This window comes from Mustela putorius, unplaced genomic scaffold (genome assembly GCF_011764305.1).
Source record: "Mustela putorius furo isolate JIRA1106 unplaced genomic scaffold, ASM1176430v1.1 tig00003836_pilon_pilon_pilon, whole genome shotgun sequence".
Taxonomy (NCBI): Eukaryota; Metazoa; Chordata; class Mammalia; order Carnivora; family Mustelidae; genus Mustela; species Mustela putorius.
The window spans coordinates 13128047-13145466 of record NW_025421989.1 but is presented as its reverse complement, the minus strand read 5'-3'; positions in this window follow the sequence as shown (position 1 = coordinate 13145466).

The following is a 17420-nucleotide window of genomic DNA, read 5'->3' as shown; positions in this document are numbered from 1 at the left end:
TCAGCCAAGCCTGGCCCAAGAAGAATGGCCCAGGTGAGCTTCGACCATATTGGCATTCTACAAAATCATGAGTAATTAAATAAGGGATGATTGATATCACTGAGATTTAGGGTAGTTTGTCCTATAGTAAAATAGATAAAGGGGAAAACTAATACAGGGGGAGATAGAAAGTAAAGAAGAAAACAAATAAAAAGCCAAGATAAATCAAATGGCGACACGTACAATAAAGGAAATAAACAGGGTGAGGGGGTGGAGGACTTTGGGTGATAAACTTGGGAAAGATAGTCAAGGGAAGACCTCTCTCTCTCAGGAGGTGACCTTTTTGCTGAGACCCAAATGAGGGGAAGGCACCAGCTAGGTAAAGACCTGAAGGCAGAAGAAATTGCAATTCGAAGTCTCCAAGGCGTGTTTTCAAGGAAGAGAACAAAGGCCAGCATGGCTGGGCCAGAGGACAGAGGGAGAATGAGGCCAGAATAGTCAGAGAGGTGGGCAAGGTGCCTCAAGAAACCACTGGAGGGTTTTAAAAAGAAGAGAGACAGCATCTGATTTCCATCTTTTAAAGGTCACTCTGGCTGCAGTATGGAGGGCGGATTGTAGGGTGCCAAGACTGGCAGCAGGAAGTCTGGTCAGGAGGCTGTTGCAAAATCCAGGCGAGAGAAGATGCTGGCTTAAACTAAGGAGGCATCTGTAGGGGTCGTGACAAGGGGTCAGACTCTGGAACTGTTTCGGAGGGAAAGCTTCCTCATAGCACATAAGCTGGCTTAAAACCAAAGTTTGTTATTTGGTCCATATGTCTAATAAAGCTTAGGTCATAGGTATTATTTTACTTTTCATATGCTTATTCCAAAATTTTTTATGGAGGAGTTTTTAATAAGTATATAATTTACTTATATTTTATACCAGTTTTTATTCTTAATTCCTAATAGCTGTATAAGTTTTTCCTCATACTTAAAATAAGTGGATAAAACACAAATCCAACATCTGGCTGTTCACAGAATGGAATATTTGGTTCATAATTTGAATACTCCCAATTTTGCAAATAGGATTAAAATTTTTCTCCTCAGAAATTTTCCTGAACATTTGTAATCAGAATCTCCCTTATAGTTTCCCAAGATGTCCACATTAGCTTATGAACCTTATTCACTAAAAGTGTTTGTCTGAGAATGTTTTTCTTAGAAGTTAATTTGGAAACATTTGTTTGTTTTTTACTATTATTGAGAAATAGTGCAGTTTGCTTGTTAAAATCATGGACTTGGGCCAGTCTGCCAGGTTCAAATTCCAACTATCCCATTTCTTACTTGTGTGATCTTTGGCATGTTGTTTTTTTAATGGAGTGATAATAGTACTTCCCATATGGTAGTGTTGTGGTGATTAAATTATATAATATGTGGAAAGCACTTAGAAGAGCTCCTGGTAGACAGTAGGTGCTCAGCATTAGCTATTAATTTTTAACATTGACTGTCTTTAGGCTCTTGGGCACTGGACTACACATCTTTGTTAGTGTGACTATTTGAAAGGTCCTGAATATCATATCCTTTAAAAATTAACAACAACAACAAAAATCTTCTGGATTTTCACTAATCTAGCATTCCCCTCCGAATTTTCTATCTCTGTCAGTTCTGACTGTATGTGGTCCTCTAATGACTGGTCCTCATGCTCTCTGCACCCGTGGCGAGCACCAGCCTTGAGTTATCAATGTGGATTGCGTATGTAAGAAAACATTTGTCAACAACATACTACATGGTGACTATGCCAGACACAGTCATGGAAAATTTGCCTGCTACTCCAAAAGAGGAAATGGTCGAGTTATTCCTGATTTGCAGTTAGAGAGGGAGAAGGAGTTGAGGTCCTCTTATAAGCTAATTCAGTCAGATGCGTAGTACCTGGCCTGGGAACACTCAAATGGCTGGGGGTTGAATAGCTGGGGCTCCCTAGGCCTCTCTATCTCTGTGTGGTCTCTCCCTGTGGCTTCTTCAACATGGTAGCCACCAGGTAGCCAGACTTCTAATATGATGGCTCAAGATTCCAACAGCGCCTGTGAGGGGAGGGGAGAGGAAGAGAGAGAAAGCAAGCAAGAGCTTGTAAGCAGAAGCTATATTGCTTGTGATGACCTAGCCTTGGAAGTCTATTAGTCACAACTAATACTGTAGTTTATGAGTTGAGGCTGTCAAAAAAAAAAAAAAAAGCCCACTGGACGTTCAGAGGGGAAGCAAAATGGACTCCATCTCTTGATGAGGGGTGGGGGAGGGGTGGCAAGGTTCTGAAAGAACATGTGGGACTGGGAATATTACGGCCATTTTTGGAAATACACTCTGCCGCCGATGGAAAGAGCATCAGTCAAAGCATGGCTTGTGCTGGCCAGGGAGATGATGTCTACAAGGAACAAAAAGCCATAGGTCCACTTGAGCTGGCTAAATTTCTAGCTTTACCTGAACGGCCCCACCTGTATCAGGTTAAGTGAGAGAGCAGTTATGGAGATAGGAGGAAGGTGAAGAAGGAGACTCGTGTTTACTGAGCGCCAATTATACCCTGAATGTTTCACACATTGCCAACAGTCAATCCGCAACCGTTCAGCTCATGATTCTACAGGATGGCAATTTGAACTGCATTCAGCTAGCCAGGTTTCTTTTTGCTCTGTGACAGCCTCAGCTGCTTGCTGGGCTTGCTCGTGGATCATCAGCCAGCTGCCAGGTCCGCTAGAGGCTGGCCGATGTCAGCCGAGGAACCTTGGTTCTTCCTGACATGGTCCCTCACCCTCTAACAGGCTAGCCCACGCCTGTTCATACAGTGGAAAGAGCAGCAAGCCCCATTACACAGGCACTTTTAAAGTCTCTTCTATGTCACCATGTCCCGTGGACCGAATCAAGTCACATGGCCAGAGAAGATCCACAAATACTATAAGAGTGCAGACATAAGAAAGGGTGGCCATCTTAGCAAGTTACCACAGCATGAGATGTAAAAGTTTGTTCACCAACTTCTTTACAACAACTTCTCACAGAAAAGAGTCATAGTGACACAAGGAACCTACCAGAGACTCCTTATGCTTCCCCCTAGGAGAGCAAGGGTGGACAAGGAGCAAAGAGTCTCCAGGACTTCCGGTCACATGAGAGCAGCCATGTGAGGTCCGTGAGTAGGGACCACATCCAGTCTGGAATGAAGGCAGCATACTTGGAGACAAGGAAGAACTGAATGGGAGAAGAGGGAGAGGAAACCTCCTTCCAGAAGGTAACAGTCTAACACTGTTGCTCCCATTCGTCATGGCCCACCTATCCCTGAAGGGAGCTATTATTCAACCTCAATACATTCATATTATCATCAGCAAAAAAAGTAAGAAGCAACTCAGTTCTGCTTTTTGTTCTATGTTTTTCTTCTTTTTACATTTTTGTTTTGACAGACTAGAGCAGAGGACTAGAAGAACAAAAGGTCAGCTGGGGCAGGAAAGCTACCTGCCACATAAACGGACAAGGTTACATGGTCAGAATGGTCAGACAAAGCCCCCAATGTAAGTGTGTTTTTGTGTCAAGTGAGGTCACAAGTGCATCTTAGAATACTAAATTATTTTTTAAATTGTCCTTGGGCCTTTGGCCTTCTTTATTTCTTCCACTTGCATGCCTCACTTATTTACCCAGAACAAAAACGATGGCCTTCCTCTGTGGCTACAACTATGGGGGGGGGGCAGTTAGTATTTAACTAAGCAATAAATAATTTATCTACAAAGAACAATCCTCATCGCTACCTTCCATCCTCCTACTCTACCCCACCGTAACCCCACAGCTTGGCAGTTAACTGCTTAATGGAATTCCAAAATGTCTGTTCCTCTTTCATTCAGGAGGACCAGGCCTGTAGAACTAAGACCAGACCCTGACAGCAGATGCATTCATTACCAAGGTCTTGGGCAACTTCTTCCTCATTCCTGATACCCTTTCAGAGTCATATGAGCTACAGGTAGGACACTACTTGATTCCAGGATGCTCTCTACTCGTTTCCTAAATTCAGACGCCTAATGGCACAAGAATAATGACCTCCTCCACCAGATGTTGCATTACTTTGCTAGGGCTGTGAAGGAGAATCTGGTCCGGGACTCTTCTCCTAGCTTCCTGTGGTTTGCCAGCAATCTTTAGTGTTTCTTGGCTTGTAGATGCATCACGCAGTCTCTGTCTTTGTGCTCACATGGGATTCTCTCTGTGTATGTCTCTGTGCCCAAATGTCTCCTTTTTTTTTTTTTTTAAAGATTTTATTTATTTATTTGACAGACAGAGATCACAAGCAGGCAGAGAGGCAGGCTTGATTCCAGGACCCTGGGACATGACCTGAGCTGAAGGCAGAGGCTTTAACCCACTGAGCCACCCAGGCGCCCCCAAATGTCTCCTTTTTTTGCAAGGACACGGCCATATCAGATCAGTGCCCACCCTAATGATCTCATCGTAATTTGATCATCTGTGGAGACCCTATTTCCAAATCAGGTCAAATTCACAGGCACTGGAGGTTAAGACTTCAAAACCCTTTGGGGAGACACATTTCAACCCACAACAGATGTCTACACACTCATCCCTAGAACCTGTCAATATTTTACCTTACATGGAAAAAGGGAATTTGCAGATGTGATTCAGGTTACTCGAAGGAGAAATGGAGAGATTATCTTGGATTATCCCAGTGAGCCCAACATAATCACGAGTCCTTAAAAGTGGAAAAGCTTCTCGCACCCTAAAGAAAGGCATTTGTGAGGATGAAAGAGTGGTCAGAGAGATGCAGCCCTGGGGAGGGTGTTAGGGGGCCACAAGCCAAGGAAGCCTCTAGAAGCAGCAAAGGGTAAGGAAATGGATTCTTTCTTAGAGCTTTCAGAAAAGAACACAGCCCTGCCAACACCTTGATTTCAGCCCAGGGAGACCCACATCAGACTCCTGCCTACAAAACTATGAGATACTAAAATTGTACTATTTAAGCCACCAAGTTTGTTGTAATTTTTCAAGCAGTGATAGAAAATGGATATAGCTGAGATTAGGCCACAGAGCTGAGGCCACTCTGAGATGACCCCAGAGGAGAAGAGGACTGCCCTGCTTCTCCACAGAAGGGAGGCAGCCCCCAAGTAGAACTGCACTCGGGCCGGGCCTCAGCCTGTGGGACTGAGGTGGTGTTACCAAGCCAAAGGCCCTTCCCCATGCTGCACCTCATGCCTGGGTCCCCCAGCTCTTCCTGCTCCTCTGCCCCCACTCCCACCCCCATCCGGAGCTTTGGACTTCTCAGGGCTCATCAGTACCTCTGTCCCCAGAGGGAGGGCATAGGAGAGGAAGCTGGCCTGTTCTGGTAGTGCTCAGGGAAGGCTCGGTGGAGAGAAGGGGAAGAGTCCTGCTGGGTCACCAGGAGGTGTGGAGACGCCTGGTGAGTTCTACTGGCGCACCTGAAGCCACATTGAACTCAGCATTCTCAGAACATATGAGCTCTTTCCGCAGGACTGTGGCTTCATGTGCTTTGCTCTCACCTCAGCTGCTTTTCTTCAAGGCCATGGTTGCTCCCTCAAGCCCCACTCGAATGGAACCTCCTCCAGGAAGAAATTTCTGACCACGCCAGGAAGACATGGCTCCTCCCGCCAGGCTCCACGGCAGCCTTGCGGCCAATACAGGGTTACTCTTGTAACTCTGCTGTGCTGGTGCCTCACCTGTTCAACTAAACTGCCCAAACTCGGGGGCTGCCTCAGTGTCGACCCTGTATCCCCAGGGCCTAGCATGCTGAAGACACTGAACATTCCTGCAGTCCTTTCGTCTCCTTTTTAGTCATGGTTCTAGTTCCATGCCCTCGATTTGTCCCTCTGCTAAGCCTTCAGCTCTCCCACAGGAGTCACTCGTGCAGCCAGTATTTCCGAAGCACTTACCCTAGGCCCTGGCATGGAGCTGGCCCCTAGGCCCCGCCCTGGAGGCGGACAATGTAAGACATGGGCTCTGTCCTCAAGGAGCCGAGCTGCTGATCGAGACAGTCATAGGAACAAATCATTGTTAAATAACGTGGCTCTGGCAACCAGAGAAGTGCTCGCAAGGCATCCCAGGTGTGCTGAGGAGAGGCACTGCGGGGTTTGGGTCCGAGAGGGCGACGAGTCTGCAGCTGGGGCCTGGTGGAGGGGTGTGTCAGCCTAGACGACTGACAGCCGACTGACAGCCGCAGACGACTGACAGCCGCACACATGGATTCCCGCCGCCAAAGTGCCGGCCAAGCTGAACGCAGACTGTGACGGGTCAGATCTGAAATCGCAGTCCTTTTCCCACAGTGAAAAGAATGGGCAATAAGTGAGTTTCTAACGGCCTGGCTCCACACGCCAAGCCACCGTCCTCCCCTGCATTCAGTTTCTGTAGGGCGAGCCCTGGTCTAGAGAGAGGTGATTGGAAGCCCCGCACCTACAACACAGAGTCTCCCCGGCCGAGGCCATCCCTGAGAGTCACAGGGTCCAGACCAAGCTCACTTTGAGCTCCTGAGATGAAGTTGATATTAAGGGCTGATCCCAAAGAGGAAGGAAGCCTCCAACTCGCGCCGAGTCAGGCACCATCCATAATCCGCCCAGATCCCGTCAGAGCCATTCCCCATGGTGGCATGTGGTGTCCGGTGGGCTTTCCCGCCCGCCCACCAGCGCCCGCAGCTCGGTCGGTGGGCTGCCGGAGTCTGCTGGGGCCTGCTGTGTTGTTGGGAGGGAACAATGAGCTGTGCAGGGACGGTGCCTTGGGGACATACCAGTAGGTCCTGGGTGTAAACGAGCCTGGTAAAGAACACCCCTGCAAAGTAGAGCCAGTCATCTCTGTGGCCATTGCTGCCTGCCTCACCGCTGCTCTGCCTCCTTCCCTCCCCAGCCCACTTCCACTCCCGTCCTGGTCTTCAATACAGCACTGTCCCCAGAAGGCTCAGGCCAGAGTTTGCTTCCAGGGAACACAGCCTCAAGACTGGGGGGTGGGAGGGTCTGTGCTCCCCACGGGCTTGATTTAGGTAAGGAGCAGGGTGGGGGTGAGCCTCAGGATCTTGGTTTACCACCTAGTGACAGGCACCTGGGCCAACCCGACTCCTTCTCCAGGCTACAAGTCCCAGTGTGACCGGGCCTGTCTCACCTCAGTGCCTGCTCCATCTCTCCGCAATCTGGGTGAGGCACTATGCGATCACTGACACTTCTGGACCAAGCATCTGCTAAAATGCTAAGAGGTCTCCTGTAAGCCACTGAAAGTAGCTTCCGACGTAAACTTTGCTTGGCTTAGCCCTAGTGCTTCCGCCAAGTGTCTGTCATGAAAAAAAGCCCATAGGTTTGAGTCCTGACCACTCATCCGGGGCTTCCACTGGGGAAGGGCCTGGGAGCACGTTCACATGGAGAGGGGAGAGAACAAAAGAATTCTCAGTCGACATTGACTGAGCTCTTCCTTGCCAGCTTGTTCTGAAAGAAATTCTGTTCTAACCGTCCTTGACCATTGAAGATCATGAAAATACTAAGGGAACATTTTTAGGCTTAATGTAGCGCCTCTAAATCATGTATCTTGGCAGCACAGATCCTGCTGACTCGGGATGTCAGAATTGGCAGGTGTGAAAAATCCCTACCGTCCATCACTGTAAAACTCATCTTCTCCCTGGGGTCTGAAGCTAGCAGAGCTGAGGAAAAAGAAAACACATCGAGGAGGAGACGCCGCAGGAAAAACAGCCAGGGCTTTCAGACTCAGAGACAGGGACATTCATCATCATTAGCCCAATGAAGAGTTAAGCCAAAGGTCGGCAACCTCTCTGTTATCGGCTCCCTCCTCTGAAGGGCTGGCAGAAGGTGGGCCAGATAGTTTCTGAGAGGCCCATGGTTTGTGGCACAGGTGTCATTTGGGCGTGAGGTGGCCTCATGAAGACCTTCAGCAAAGGCATGGCCAAATACACCCTTGGTCTGTGTACTCTGGGCAGAAATCTGGCGGCAGGTACCTGTCACTCAGAGGACAGCTGACGTGAAGGACAAGAGGAGGTTCTGGAGAGGGCATGAATAAGGTCAAAAGGGAGAGGCTTCGGGAAGGAAGAGACTTCGGGGCATCTCCAGCTGTGGCCAGGATTGCTATACATTCACGAAAATCCCCTTCCTGTCTTCACTGGCACACAGCTACATACATTGCTCAGCCTTCCTCGCGTTAGGCATCGACGTGTGACTGTGTTCTGGGTAGTGGAATGCGGACAGAATGTGGTGTACCTGTCCTCACTATGGGCCACAGAACCTCCTACAAGATAGCCCCCGCTCCCTTCCCGCCCCTGCCTTCCAGGGTCAGAGGATGGAGGGGGTGACACCGAAGCCCTAGAGGAGAGCAGAGGGGCTGGAGGAAGGCATCTGGGCCCCTGCATGCCTGCGGGGAGCAAAACCCCCAGCCGCACTGGTCAGCCAGACTTTGTGCGGGCAAGAAGTAAATGTGTGCTGTGCTAAGCCCCCGAGGTTCAGGGCTTGACCTGTGAGAGCAGCTAATATTATCTAAATTAATTCAGCAGGGAAGCAGAACCACGACAAAAGCAACCTTCAGTGTTTCACAACGGAGCCAAGAATGGGCGCTGCTGACAAGAATCCTAATGAGAAACAAACCAACAAAGTAGGAGTTACTTGGGTCGGAAGTTTCCTTCCTCAGTTGGGGAAGCAGTGTCCAAGAGCAAGTGTTGTGCAGGCTGACAGGCCTAGAAGTGAATTCTTCTTGTGGGACCGCACAATGATGCTTCTCCTCCAAGGCTCCATTGCTTCACCTTAAAAATAGAGACAGCCACGTCGCATTCCTGGGGTTGTCATAAGGCTCAGGTTCAAGGAGATTCCAAATCTAGTGTGAACACCATGTCTGATGCATAGTAGACCCATGTTAAATATGAGCTTTCCATTTTCTTCCTTGTCTTTCTCCAGAAGCTTCTCCACCCTTGCATTTTTTCCCCATCGTCACTGGGTAGTACCTGACCTCAGTGAAATGGCAGACACCTAGACGTCTCACAATTTATCAGATGCAGGAGAAAGACAGGGGCCGGCGCTGGCCTCCGTCACGCTGGGACAACTTGACCAAGGCTTTCATTCCCCTGATTGATTACGTTCATTTTAAGCTGCATTTGGCTCAGAAAAATTCGTCCCCAGCCCTCACGGTGAGCTGGAAGGCTGGCCTGGCCCCAAAGATACCTCAGCAAATCTGCTACCCAGCTCCAGTGGCGGGCAGCCAGGCGTCTGGTCCCCCGGCCGCAGTCGCGCAGCTGTGACTGACAGGCAGCGGGGAGCTGAATCTCTGATGGGAGGGGGTCTGTGATGGCTTCTAGAAAACTAGCAAGAGCAGCAGCAGGCTCCCCTGGAAAGCAGCCCTGCCAGCACGGCTGACGCTGACAGCCCACCGCCCGGGGACCCACACCAGAGGGTAAAACAGCAGGTAATTGATGGCTTCCCAAACTAACTTAGCAGACCAAGTTGACTTGAGAGTTGAAGACAGAGGTTTGATTCCAGCCGGACCCTAGTGGGCCATTTCCTGACAGCTGGGAGCAGAGAGCAAGAACTGGATGTTGCTTCCTCAGCTCCACACAGAAATAAGTCCTTGCAAGTGTGGGCAGCTCCAGCAGCTGAACGACTCCCGCTGCCCAGGCCATGACCCAGACCCATCCTGTCAGAATTTCCGGGCTGGGACCAGGCATCTGGAGGTTTCCAAGCTTCCCCGGGTGACTCCGCCGTGGAGCTCAGGACGACAATCCCGGGGCTACTCCTTCCAAGTACTCACCCTGGCATTAGCTCCCTGGATGGAGGACTCCCGGCCCCATTAGACAGAGAAGACAATCAACTCAGACAGGAAAAATGATTTACTTAAAGTCCTAGGCTTGATAGGTCAAGGAGCTAGGATGTGGCCTCATTCTTCTGGCATTTAATTCAGTAATCTTTCTCCTTAAGCCTTCTGGCCTCTTCTTCCTCTTCTCTAAGATGAGCATCCCATTAACCTACCTCACAGGGCTGTTGTAAGGATGAAACTACTCCATCTTACTGTTTAATTTATTTTGCTCAATATCTACATATGGTCTTTCAGTTTGCCCAGCATTCTTGAAGCACTTGACCAATATTAACCCAGCTTAGTTCTCTGAACTAGCCTCCTGCACCCTCCTACACCACTGGGGGGAATTACTCTGGGGAGTGATTTTAGCAACACAAGCAATTGCCTTTAAAATGTGTGAACTTTATGACCCAGCAAAATCTTAAAAGTCATGAAAGGAAATAATTAAGGGTATATGAAAAAATTTAACCACAAGGGTGATCACTGCCGTTTTTATAATGACAAAAAAATGGAAACACTAATTTTCAGATATAAAGGATTCATTAAATAAATTATAGCACAGCAAAAAGCTGAACTAGCATGGCTCGGTTTTAAATGGTGCACGGCACACCCTTCCATGTTATCTGCCTCTGATTCTGGGGGAGCTATTTTACCATTCTGCAAGCTATATTCACTTATAGCAATGTAAAGTCTCTCCTGCTTAGAGACATGCAAAACTTATCCTGTCCTGTCCTGTAGAAGTCCAAGGGGCTGCCCTCCTCCTGCAATCTCCTTTCAGTATTCTTGATCTATGAACATGTCCATTCTTTGGATTTTCTTTTCTTTTTTTTTTTTTTTTTAAGATTTACTTATTTATTTTAGAGGCAGCAAGGGGCAGAGGGAGAGAGAGAGAGAGATCCAAGCGGGCTCCATGCCCAGCGCAAGCCCCACTTAGGGCTCCATCTCATGAACCTGAGATCATGACCTGAGCTGAAATCAAGAGTCAGACACTGAACCAACTGAGCCACCCTGGTGCCACTTTGGATTTTCTTTCAAGCCATCTGCCTGGTTCCCTCATATTTTTAATGAGTTAAATAAAACCTTTAACAAGTGTAAAATGAAATGAAATAAACATATGATATGGGCACACAGATCCCAGGGCGGTTATGTTCACACCAGGCGTAATACACTCCCCTGGAGTACAGGTGGGCCCTGCAACTTGCTTCTAATGAACGGAATATGGCAAAGGGGATGAGATGTCATTCCTCATTCCCCTGGAATTGGATGTCATTGCAAACAATTCCTACATTATAAGGTAGATACAAACAGGTATAGACAGATAGATACAATACTTATCTTTCTAGCACACACTGGAGAGCCTCTCTGGCCGGCTTTGAATAATAACTGCCATTTTGTGAGCTGCCTCTGGAGAGAGCCATGAGGCAGGGATTGCTGGTGGCCTCTAGGACATCAGGGAAGCCTCTAGCCAACAACCGGGAAGAAGCGGAGACCTCAGACATGTAGCCTCAAGAGAATGAATTCTGCCAAGGACCGACATGAGCTCAAATGTGGCCTCTTCTCTAGTTGAGCTTCCAGATGAGAAAGCAGCTTGGCCTACCTCATGTCTGTAGCCTTGAGGTGAGGCTCAAGCTAAGCCAGGCCTGGACTCTTGACTGATGGAAACTGCTAGATAAAAAATGGTGTTGTTTTAAGCTCCTGGATGTGTGATAATTTGTTACACTGAAACAGAACTAATAGGGGTGTCATGGAAGACTATTCTTTTACATGAAAGACATCTACAAAATACTATTCAATTACAAGCTCAGATTATAAAGCAATATGATCCAATTCTCTCACACACACACACACACACACATACACACACAACACACAGAGAATCTAGAAAGCTAATAATATAGTAGAACTTGGGATGGCTTGTATTTTTTTTTTATTCTCTGTATCTTCTAAAATTAGTTGTGTTTTTAATATAATATTAGAAAACATTGGAAGTAAAAATACCAAATAGAATATTCAAGTGTTAACAGTGGTTCTGTCAGGATGGTGAAATCATGGTTGAATTTTATATTTCAGAATTCATAAAGTTATTTTAATTTTTCCACTTTGAAGAGCTGGCACTCAATGGTATAATTAAACAGAATAAATAAATAACTCCCAATTAATTTTTTCAATTTCTGAAGAAAAATCCCACCATCATTGTTCTCAGATGTAATCAGGAGGAAAAAGACCATCCCTGTGCGGTCTGTCTGCCACACATAGAGACACAGGATAACACAGAGTTAAGAGCATGAACTCTAGTGCCATATGACCTGGATTCCAAGTTTGGCTATTCAGTGGTATTTTCTGGGCAAATTATTTAGTCTTACCTATAAAATGGGAGAATAATAATATCTACCTTGTAGGGTAAGGATATCGTGGGGATTCACTAAGACAGTGTATATAATTTATTTTAAAATGACCCTGGTATATAATAGATGCTCAGTAAATATTGGTTAGTGTTACCATCATCATCATCATTACTGCTATTATCAACCAACTTCCTGTTGCAGGAGCAGCCAATATTTCCATCCTGATGTTATTCTTAGGTTCATTAAAATGAGAACAAATAAAAACATAAGAATTATAACTATGGAATATTAATTCAGATATTTAAAAGAATATCACATGCCTTGAAAGACCTCAGGTGGATGCTATGGGGTGCTGAAGACACATTTTGCCCACCTCAATGCTAGAAAGAGGTTTCTTAGTAGAATTTGCACTCTGCTTCTGCTGGGGTGACATGGGGTGGTTGGAACTGGCCCTTTAAGAATTTGAGTCAAGCTGCTTTGAGGTTTACTGCATGCTATAATAAACTGGTTCGTTATGGTATGAGGTGAGCCAGGTCTGGGTCAAAACTCTCTCAGCATTCCAGGGGCCTCTGGGCACTGGGTGGGAGATGGATGCACTCCAAGGCCACCATGAAGCACAGCTGAAGAGTTACAGCTGCCCTTGGGACAGTGTCAAAATCTGGGCTTGGTTGGGGCAGGCCAGGCCAAGGAGACTTGACAAACAGGCTGGAGCAGGAGAGGGGCCAACATCAGGGGACCAGCAGGCTGGGTGTCTGGTGATGTGGCCACAGGCAATAGGCAAATGGCCAACCAGACAGGCAGATGGAGTCAGGGATGTTCTACAAACTTTTCCTTGCCTGAGACAGACCTGGCCTTGGAAGTCTGGTAGGGCGTGGTTGGCAGAGACTAGGCCAAGCCACTGAGGGCACAAGGGAGCCAAGCTACTGGTAGCGGTGCCACAGCTATAAGATGCTAAGGATGGCTTGTTGTCCCAAGGAAAAATTCTAAGGGATGAACCTCTCTTAGAAGCATGTGGCTCCAAACACTTCCAGAGACAGACATGCAATTGTTCCCAAGATGAACAGGGTAAAAAATGAAATCCATCTAAATCTTCCCCAAGAAAACTCCAAAAGGAAACTCGTGTTTCCTCAGGAGGACCTGTCTGTCTCCACACTCACAAAGACCAAGCAGCGAAATAATCGCATCGATTTTGTTTAGATTAGGAGCGCAGCAGTGCAAGGTGAGGACGGAGCAATGTATCCCCAGACTCAGAGAAGGAACAGTGCTTCACTGGCGGGTCAGGCTTCACTATGATTAAGATTATGATTATGATTATAATTACCATCCTTTAAAAGAACCTTCAGACGTGTTTACTTTAAATAACTGGCCTTTTAAGATTCCATTCCTAAAATGTCAAGACCAGTTTCCTAACTCACAACTAAAAAGGTAAAGAGCAATTTAGACATAAATACTTTCCTGCAATGCCAGGGTTTCCTCCCCTGGAAGGAAAAGATGTCTAACTTGAAAGGACTGTCTACTTTGGCGCTTTCCTTTTTCTTCTCATGGCCAAACGATATCGGGTCATTGTCTCCTTAGACACAGAACAGTGCAGGAGCCTTTTTACCATGCAATTGTCTGCTAAAGCCAGCATATCAAAATCACTGCTTTGAGGGGTATATTACCCCACTCAAAAGCCTATGATGGTGCCTACATTTAGTCAGGATAAGTAATGTCAGAAGCTGTAACAAACAGCCTAAAAATTTCAATGACTTACCATGACAAATGTTTCATTCTTGTTCATGCAAAGTCCACTCTGCTGAATGTTTCTTCTGTAAGGGGAGACTCGGGAATCTAGTTTGTATCAATCTTGAGGTTCTATCAACCTCTGTGTTCAAGGCTGAGCTTGTATCATCCAGCTACCACGTGGGGCAGAGGGAGAGCATGGAGGATCCTGTACTTACTACCCAGCCATCTTAGCCTGGAGATTACACACACTCCTAGCACTCACATCCCATTGGAGAGAACAAGTCATGTGCAAGGAGAACTGGGGAAACAGTCTCTGGCTGGACAGCCAGCTCCCAGCAATAGCTCTACACTATAGAATAGGAAACCCAATATTTGGTGGTCAGCCAACCATCTATTCCAACAGAATCTCCTCACCCACTTTATTACTTCCAAACTTTTTAGGATGGTATTCAAAACTTACCCCAACTTACCCCAATCCAAGTCATGACGGTCAACTTCTAACCAACCAGGATAGTTTCCCCCCACCCCACCCCAAACATATCAATTAGCTTTGGTTGCATAGCAAACTATTCTAAAACTTAATGGCTTAAAACAATAACCATTTATTCAGTTCACCATTTTTCAGATTGGCAATTTGGGTTGAGCTCAACTTAGAAATTCTTCTGGTCCAGCTCTGCTCCCTCATGGTCAGCTGCTAGACTGACTAGGGGCTTTGGGTCGAGAGGGTGCCTCAGCTGGGACAGCTTGCTTTTGCTTCATGCGGTCTCTCATCCTCCACGAGGGTATTCCTGGCTTGTAAACCAAGCAGCAGCAGGCTTATGAGAATGAGAGCGGAATTGTGCAGAGCCCCATGAGGCCCAAGCTCAGAACTCACTCACTTCTGCAGCATTTAATAAACAAAGCCAGTCACAAGTCCAGTTCTAGAAGAGTTAGAAGACGCCAGTTCAGATTCAAGGTGTGGAGAACAGATTCTACCTCTTGATAGAAGGAGGCCTGAAACTACTACTCCACATATGTACTGTGCTCTTCATGCCCTCCTCCCACGGTATCATCTACCCAAATCCTCTCCCTCCTCCTTGTCTTGGTCTGTGGACGACTCCAGTTTAAATGCCTCCTGTTCCACAGTGACCCTCCCGAAAACAGAGCCTAAGACCAAAACTTATATGGAGATACTCAGTGAAAAAGTAAAAAGAGTAAGGCAGAGATGGAAGAAAAGCCAAAATGGGGGTGCTTAACTGAGATCACTACTTGGGGGGGCAATGAGAAGTTGATTCCACAGGAGTCTCTAAGAAGCTATGGGATACCTCTCAGAAGTATCCAGGATTCAAAGAACTGGGGCCTGGAGCCTTTCTCTACCAGCTCCTATCTTTTATTGGCTCAGGGTTACCCTGAAGGACAGTATCTTCCACACACTTCTGGGCTGCTCTTGCATATGGACCAAGCCGACTCCTACAGCATCAGAGGACAGCCTTGAAGCAGAAAGACCCACGGGCAAGTTTGAAGTGGGATGCTGTCAGCATGACCCTGAGCTGTACTGGAACTATCCTCTACAGCTGTGTCTGAAATCAGAGACCAGGGGATGCTTTTTGAGATACCAAAAATGTCAGATATAATTTCCCTGATGTCTTGCTGGAGAGGAATTCTCCCTCTTCAGGGATCCTATGCTCTGAAGTCTCCATTATTCCTATGGCACCTATTACATACTGTTTTTAATTATAGACATTCATATATGTGCATAAGCTCCCTTCTGGGCTAGAAGCTACTGGAGGACAGTGGCCACATCAGATAGAACTTTTTAGACGCCTAAGTTGGCCCCTAGTGCAAAGTCCTATCAGTTGTGCTGGCTGAGTAAGGACATCACATCAGTATGCACACTGACATGGTAAGCTTTCGCTCCAACACTGCAACAGATAACTGCAGGCATCCACAATGTGCAGCACTAGGGGGGTTGTAGGAAACAGACAGAAAGAAGCAGAAGACTCACACTCCCCAAACTTGGGAATTTGAGTATATTTGGGGTATATAAACACCCCCCCCCAACACACACATCATAAAGTCTAATAGAGAACACACTGAAGGTTAGCGGAGGGGATGCGGGGATGTGGGGGGGGGGATGGGTGAGGTAGGTGACGGGGATGAAGGAAGGCACTTGTGATGAGCACCACGTGTTCTACAGAAGGTGTAATCACTATAGTACACACCGGGAACCCATAGTTAAACCCATAGTTAACACTATGTTAACTAACTGGAATTTAAATAAAAACTGTTTTTAAAAGTAAACATGTCTAAGGCAATGCCATGGAGTAATCTGGGGGGACAATGGTTAAGCCGGGAAGCCCAAAGGTACTGTTGGATTAGTCTGGCTGCCATAGTAGAGACCTAGCTGAAGAAGGAGATAATGCAGTAAGAAGGAGGTTGGAAGGAGGCATTTTTACGATGCCTTCCTGATCATAAATATGATACATGTGCATCGTAGAAGAGTTAGAAGACGCCAAAAAGAACAGAGTTCATAATCCTACCACCCAAATGTAACCACTGAAAACACTTCGGCATAGTTCCTACTTTCCTCCTTCATACGCATTGATGTTATGTGGTTGAAGTCATATTAGATATTGATTCCTAGTTTATTTAGCATGAGAGCTAGAAGAGATAGAGGAAATTGAGCCCAACTTCCTCATTATATAAATGAGAAATGGAAAGCCCAAAGAAATCAAGGGCCATATGAAGCCCCTAGAGCTAAGACCAGAATAGAGGTCTTCCAATCCCAATCCGGTGTTCTTTCTATGATATGATGCTGCCTCGATTTACCTCTTCTTCCTTCCCACATAATTATGAATACAGACAAGAAACTTACGTTTGTGGCTTGAGATTTCCTAAATCAGTATGTGCATTTAAAATTGTTTGCCCACATAAACACACATTGTTGTGGAAAGAGGTAATGGTGACCAACAGAGCCACTCGGAGAGTTAGAGGAGACAACACACACGAGAAAGCACCCGAGCATGCAGCAGGGACTCCATAAGTGTGACTAGGGTGTTCGTGTGGCTGGGGCGTACAGAGAGGCCGAGCAGAACTCAGCTCCATTTTTTCCACATGTCCTCAAGTATAAGCTCACAATGTTCTGTTGCCCATGCTGGAATATAAAATAAACTTCTCAGCCAGGAAGGTGGTTCTGCCAGGTCTCCTCTGTGTCTGGGTGGATTCGTTTTTCTATAAACGTTATGGTCCTCTGCAAAAAATGACTACAAGGGCTGCAGATGTTGTGGGCTCCTGTGAGCAGATGTTCATAACCGTAAAATCTCGGGGAAATTATACCTCAGCTTTTTCAGTCAATGAGCTAAAACCCAACATAACATTCTGGGCTCATTTATTATTCCCCCCAGCCTTAGAGCAGGCTGTGGATTAGTAGCCACAAAACAAATACATTTCCTGGGCAGTAACCCACGGTCACTAGAGTTACAGATAAGCCCAAACCTCTCTGTGTCTTAGCCATGATGATTATCTTTCTTCTGGTCTTAACTGACAGCAAAAACCCTCTGGTTTCAGAGGAGAAATATATTCAGAGATTTTGTGGGTGGCGAAGAAA